Raw genomic sequence first — 6000 nt, forward strand, 5'->3', positions numbered from 1 at the left:
GCCAGGTGATCACTAGTAGCACCAGGTTCCAGACCACACACACATGACTCTGGATGAGTTGACTGGTAAAGGGTTTGCCCAGAAAAAGCCAGTCTACAAAGATTCAAATAAGTCTCTACTTCTTCAAATACACAGACACCAATGCATAACCACAAAGATCAAGAACAATCAAGGTAACATGACCTCACCAAAAAACAAATTAAAGCTTCAGTAACAGACCCTAAAGAAATGGGGACTTACAATCTGCCCAACAAAGAATTCAAAAGAATCGTTTTAAGTAAGCTCAGCAAACTTCCAGAAGATACAGAGAAACAATTTCACAAAATCAGAAAAATAACAAATGACCAAAATGAGAAAATTAATAGAGATTGAAATTATTTTTTAAAACCAAACAAATTCAAAGCCAAAAAATACAAGGAATGAAATAAAAAATGAAATTGAGAGCATCAACAACAGAATCAATAAAGAGAAGAAAGAATTTGAAAATTCAAAGACGTTATTTGAAAATGTATGGTCAGAGAAGAAAAAAGAAAAAACAATGAAAAGGAATAAAGAAAGCTTACAGTATTTATGTATCAGCATCAAAAGAGCAAATATTCAAGTTATAAGAATTAAAGAAAGAGAAGAGAGTGATGAAGTAGAAAGCTTAAGAAATAATAGCATAAAACTTTTCAAATCTGGGGAAAAACATAAATAATAAGAAAAAAGAAGGTCAGCATTTTTCAATCATATTCAATCCAAACAAGTCTACATGAAGACAAATTAAAATCAAATTGTCAAAACTCAAAGATACAAAGAGAATACTAAAGGCAGAAAGAAAAAAGAATGAAATAATAAATACATTCCAATAAGACTAGCAGTGAACTACTAGTCCATATAGGCCAACAGAGACCATACAGGCCAAGAGAGAATGGGACAGTATATTCAAAGTGCTGAAGGAAAAAAAAAAGAAAAACTGCCAACCAAGAATATTTAAATGGCAAACTGTCCTTCAGAAATGAAGAGATAAAGACTTTCCCAAACAAAAGCTGACAAGGTACATCACCACCAAATCTGCCTTATAAAAAATGCTAAAGGGAATTCTTCAAGCTGGAATAAAGTGATGCTAATTAAAAGCACATAAAAGTATAAAATTCACTGGTAAAAGTACATGGTTGAATTCAGAATACTCTAATACAGTAATGGTGGTGTGTAGATAACATTTAATGTCTATAACAGTTTAAAGAAAAAACTTATTTAAAATAATAATATAACAAAAAATAAAACAAAATAGTAACAGCTACAATTTAAGGATACACAATACAAAAATATGTAAATTATGATATCAAAAACATAAAATTGGGAGTGGGTGGGATAAAAGTAAAGAATTGTATATGCAATCCAAGTTGTTATCAGCTTAAAATAGCCTGTTATAAAGTGTTTTATGTAAGCTTCCTAATTACAACAAAGTGAAAACCTACTATAGACATACAAAAGACAAAAAGTATGAAATCAAAGCATACCACTAGAGAAAACCACCTAATCACAAAGGAAGACAGCAAGAGAGGAAGAAAGACGCAAAGGATCTGTATCTATATCTAAAACAACCAGAAAACAATTAACAAAATGGCAGTAGTATAATCTTCAGTATAAATGGATAAATTCTCTAATCAAAAAAATATTCAAAGTAGCTGAATGGATCAAAAAAGACCCAACTATATGCTGCCCACAAGAGACTTACTTCACCATTAAGGACACATAGACTAAAAATGAGAGAATGAAAAAAGATCTTCTATGGAAATGGAAGCCAAAAGAGAGCAAGAGTAGCTATATTTATATCAGATAAAATAGATCTTAAGTCAAAACTGTAAAAACAAACAAGGTCATTATATAATGATAAAGGAGTCAATTTATACAGGAGATATAACAATTGTAAATATATATGCACCCAACATCAGAGTACCGAAATATATAGAACAAATACTAATAGATCTGAAGGGAGAGATAGACTGTAATACAATAACTTTTAGACTAGACTAAATAGACCTAACAAATATGTACAGAACTTTCCATCCAATAGCAACAGAATACATATTCTTTTCAAGAACACATGAAATATTCTCCAGAATAGATCATATTAAACCACAAAACAAGTCTTCTTGAATTGAAGAAGACTGAAATTATATCTACAATGTTATGAAGCTAGAAATCCATAACAAGAAGAGTCTTGAAATTTTCACAAAAACATGGACATTAAACAACAGTCTCTTTAACACTAAATGGGTCAACGAAGAAATTTAAAGGAAATTTTTAAAATATCTTGAGACAGATTAAAAGGACACACAACACAGCAAAACTTATGGGATGCAGCAAAAGCCATTCTAAGAGGGAAGATTATAGCAATAAACACATACATCAAAAAGAAAAATGATCTCAAATAAATAGCCTCATGTTATGACTCAAGGAACTAGAAAAAGAAGAACAATAATAAAGACCATAGCAAAAATAAATGAAAGAGAGGATAGAGGCAGGCAGGCAGATCACCTGACATTGGGAGTTCAAGGCCAGCCTGGCCAACATGATGAAACTTCATCTCTACTAAAAATATAAAAATTATCTGGGCCTGGTGGTGTGTGCCTATAATCCCAGCTGCTCAGGAGGCTGAGGCAGGAGAATTGCTTGAATCTGGGAGGCACAAGTTGCAGTGAGTCAAGATTGCACCACTGCACTGCATTTCAGCCTGGGTGACAGAGTGAGATTCCATCTCAAAAAAGAAAAAGAGAGAGAGAAAGAGAGAATTGAGAAAAATTAGAAAAGATCAACAACCCTGAGTTGGTTTTTTGAAAAGATAAACTCAGAAAACATTTAACTAGATTAAGGAAAAAAGACTCAAGTAAAATCAGAAATGAAAGAGAAGACATGACAACCGATAGCACTGAAATACAAAAATTATTATGCACAATTTTATGTCAACAAATCAGATAGCCCACAAAAAATAAATAATTCCTAGACACATAAAACCTATCAAGATTAAATCATGAAGAAGTAGAAAAATCTGAACAGACCAATAAAAAGCAAGAAGACTGATTCAGTAATAAGATGTTTCCCAACAAAGAAAAGCCCAAGACCTGATGCTTCGCTGTTGAACTCTACCAAACATTTTAAGAACTAATACCAATCCTGAAACTCTTTCAAAAGATTGCAGAGGAGGGAACATCTCCAAACTCATTTTATGAGACCACTATTACCCTGGTTTCAAAAAAAAAAAAAAAAGCCAAACAAGTATACAAGAAAAGAAAATTACAGGTCAACTGCCCTGATGAACATAGATGCAAATCCTCAATAAAATACTAGCAAACAAAATGCAACAGCTCATTAAAAGGACTATTCACCATGATCAAGTGGGACTTATCCCTGGGATGCAAGGATGATTCAATATACACAAATTAATAAACGTGATATACCACATTGACAGAATGAAAGACCAAAAACCTATGATCATCTCAATAACTGCAGAAAAAGCAATTGACAAAGTTCAACATCCCTCCATGATAAAAAGCTCTAAAAAAAAATAGGTATAAAAAATATAGATATTTATCAAAAAATACATACAAATAGCCGAAAAGTGTATGAAAAGGGTTTAACATTAATCATCAGGGAAATGCCACTTAAATCCACAATGAGGTATCACCTCACACTTGTTAGAATGGCTATCACCAAAAACATGAAGGATAAAAAGTGTTGCAGAGGATGTGGAGAAAATAGAGTCCTTGCACATTGTTGGTAGGAATGTAAATTTGTACAGCCATTATGGAAACAGTATGGAGGTTACTCAAAACATTTAAAAAACAACTACCATATGATCCAACAATCCCACCACTGGGTATATACCTAAAGGAAAGGGAATCCGTATATTGAAAAGACATTGGCACTCTGATGTTTACTTCAGCATTATTCCCAAGAGTCAACATATGGAATCAATCTAAGTGTTCATCAACAGATGAATGGATAAAGAAAATGTAGTATATACATAATAGAATACTATTCAGTCTTTTTTTTTTTTTTTTTTTTTGAGACGGAGTTTCTTTCTCTCGTTACCCAGGCTGGAGAGCAGTGGCGCGATCTCGGCTCACCGCAACCTCTGCCTCCTGGGTTCAAGCAATTCTCCTGCCTCAGTCTCCCGAGTAGCTGGGACTACAGGCATGCGCCACCATGCCCAGCTAATTTTTGTATTTTTAATAGAGACGGGGTTTCAGCCTGGCATGGTGGCTCACACCTGTAATCCAAGCACTTTGGAGGCCAAGGCAGGTGGATCACCTGAGGTCGGGAGTTCAAGACCAGCCTGACCAATATGGTGAAACCCCGTCTTTTAAAAAATAAAAATAAAAATAAATAAAAAGAGACAGGGTTTCACTATGTTGACCAGGATGGTCTCGATTTCTTGACCTCGTGATCCACCCGCCTTAGCCTCCCAAAGTGCTGGGATTACAGGCGTGAACCACCGCACCCGGCCTACTATTCAGTCTTAAAAAAGAATAAAATGCTGTCATTTGGTATAGCATGGATGAACCTGGGCATTATGTTAAGTGAAATAAGCAGGGAACAAAAAGACAAATACCATATGATCTCACTGATACGTGAAATCTAAAAACGTCAAACTAACAGAACAGAGAGTAGAATGGTGGTTTCCAGGGGTTTGGGGTGGGGGTCAGGGCTGGGGATATGCTGGTCAAAGGATACAAAATTTCAGTCAGACAGGAGGAAATAAGTCCAAGAGATCTATTGAACAACATGGTAATTATAGTTAATAACAATGTGTTATACTCTTGAAAATCACTGAGAAAGTCAATTGTAAGTGTTCTTACCACAAAAAAATAACAATGTGAGGTAATGTTATGTTAATTAGCTCAATGTAGCCACTCTACAACATATATATATTTCAAAACTTAGGTTGTACATAATAAATATACATAATTTTTGTCAATTAAACACATTTTGAAAATAGAAAAAGAAAAGTCATATATATAGCTATATAATGGAGAATAAATTCTTCAATGAAGGCACCATTTGGAAATAAGGAGAGCCCGAGAATATGCTCTTAATCAAAACTTCTTGTTATTGTTTTTGAATTTTCTACTTATAAGGTAACTTCCATAACAGCCCTGCAATAGAATAAGTATGAGCAGAGTCAGTGTTACTATGTGTCATATTTATCAATAGTCATGCATGTTGTCTCAGAAACATCCTCTTTTTTCATAAACTAACTTTGATGTAATTTCTACATTATCAAAAGTTAACATAGAATTAATTTCCTATACCTACAGTACTCCATTTATTCATTCAAAAAATGTCATGAGTGCTTACCGCCAATATTCCAGGAACTCTGACATGTGAAAATTCTCTGTAAAGTGGAAAGTGCTATTCAAATATCAATGCCTGTTTTTCAGTCTGAGCAGCCATTTCTGTCTGCTGCCTCCTTCAAGCAGCTACTGACTACTCTCCAGAGAAAAAGAGTATCTGATAAGTCTTACAGAGGTGATGGAGAAATTTCAGCCACTTCCACCGTTTATAACAGAATCACATAATATTCGCCATTGTACCCACAATAAAGGCAACAGGACTCATGTAGGTGACCTAACAGGGAAGGGAATGCTGGTTAGGCAGCACCACCTAATGGCTGCTGGACAGAACCTGTATCCTCTACCTTGAGAACATGGGCTGCTTTATCACTGTTTTGTAGATGGGTTTTAGATATAGGCAGACTAGGCATTACACTATTAATTTTTACCAAAGTCAAAAGAGGCACATTACCTGGACCACCTCTTTAAATGCTGGTGGAAATGTGACTGGACAATGTCAGGCATATCAGAATCACTAGTAACCACTTAGCCTATTCAAAGCTAACAGATTTAGGACATCACGACTAATAAGACGGCATCTTGGTTTTCCATTAAAGGCACTTCTTTTAATTCCTGCTACAGACAAGGAAAGAAGAAATAAAAGCTACTAGAATGAACCCTG

The sequence above is a fragment of the Sapajus apella genome, unplaced genomic scaffold, assembly GCF_009761245.1.
Source record: "Sapajus apella isolate SASKATOON/1434 unplaced genomic scaffold, GSC_monkey_1.0 scaffold29, whole genome shotgun sequence".
Classification (NCBI taxonomy): domain Eukaryota; kingdom Metazoa; phylum Chordata; class Mammalia; order Primates; family Cebidae; genus Sapajus; species Sapajus apella.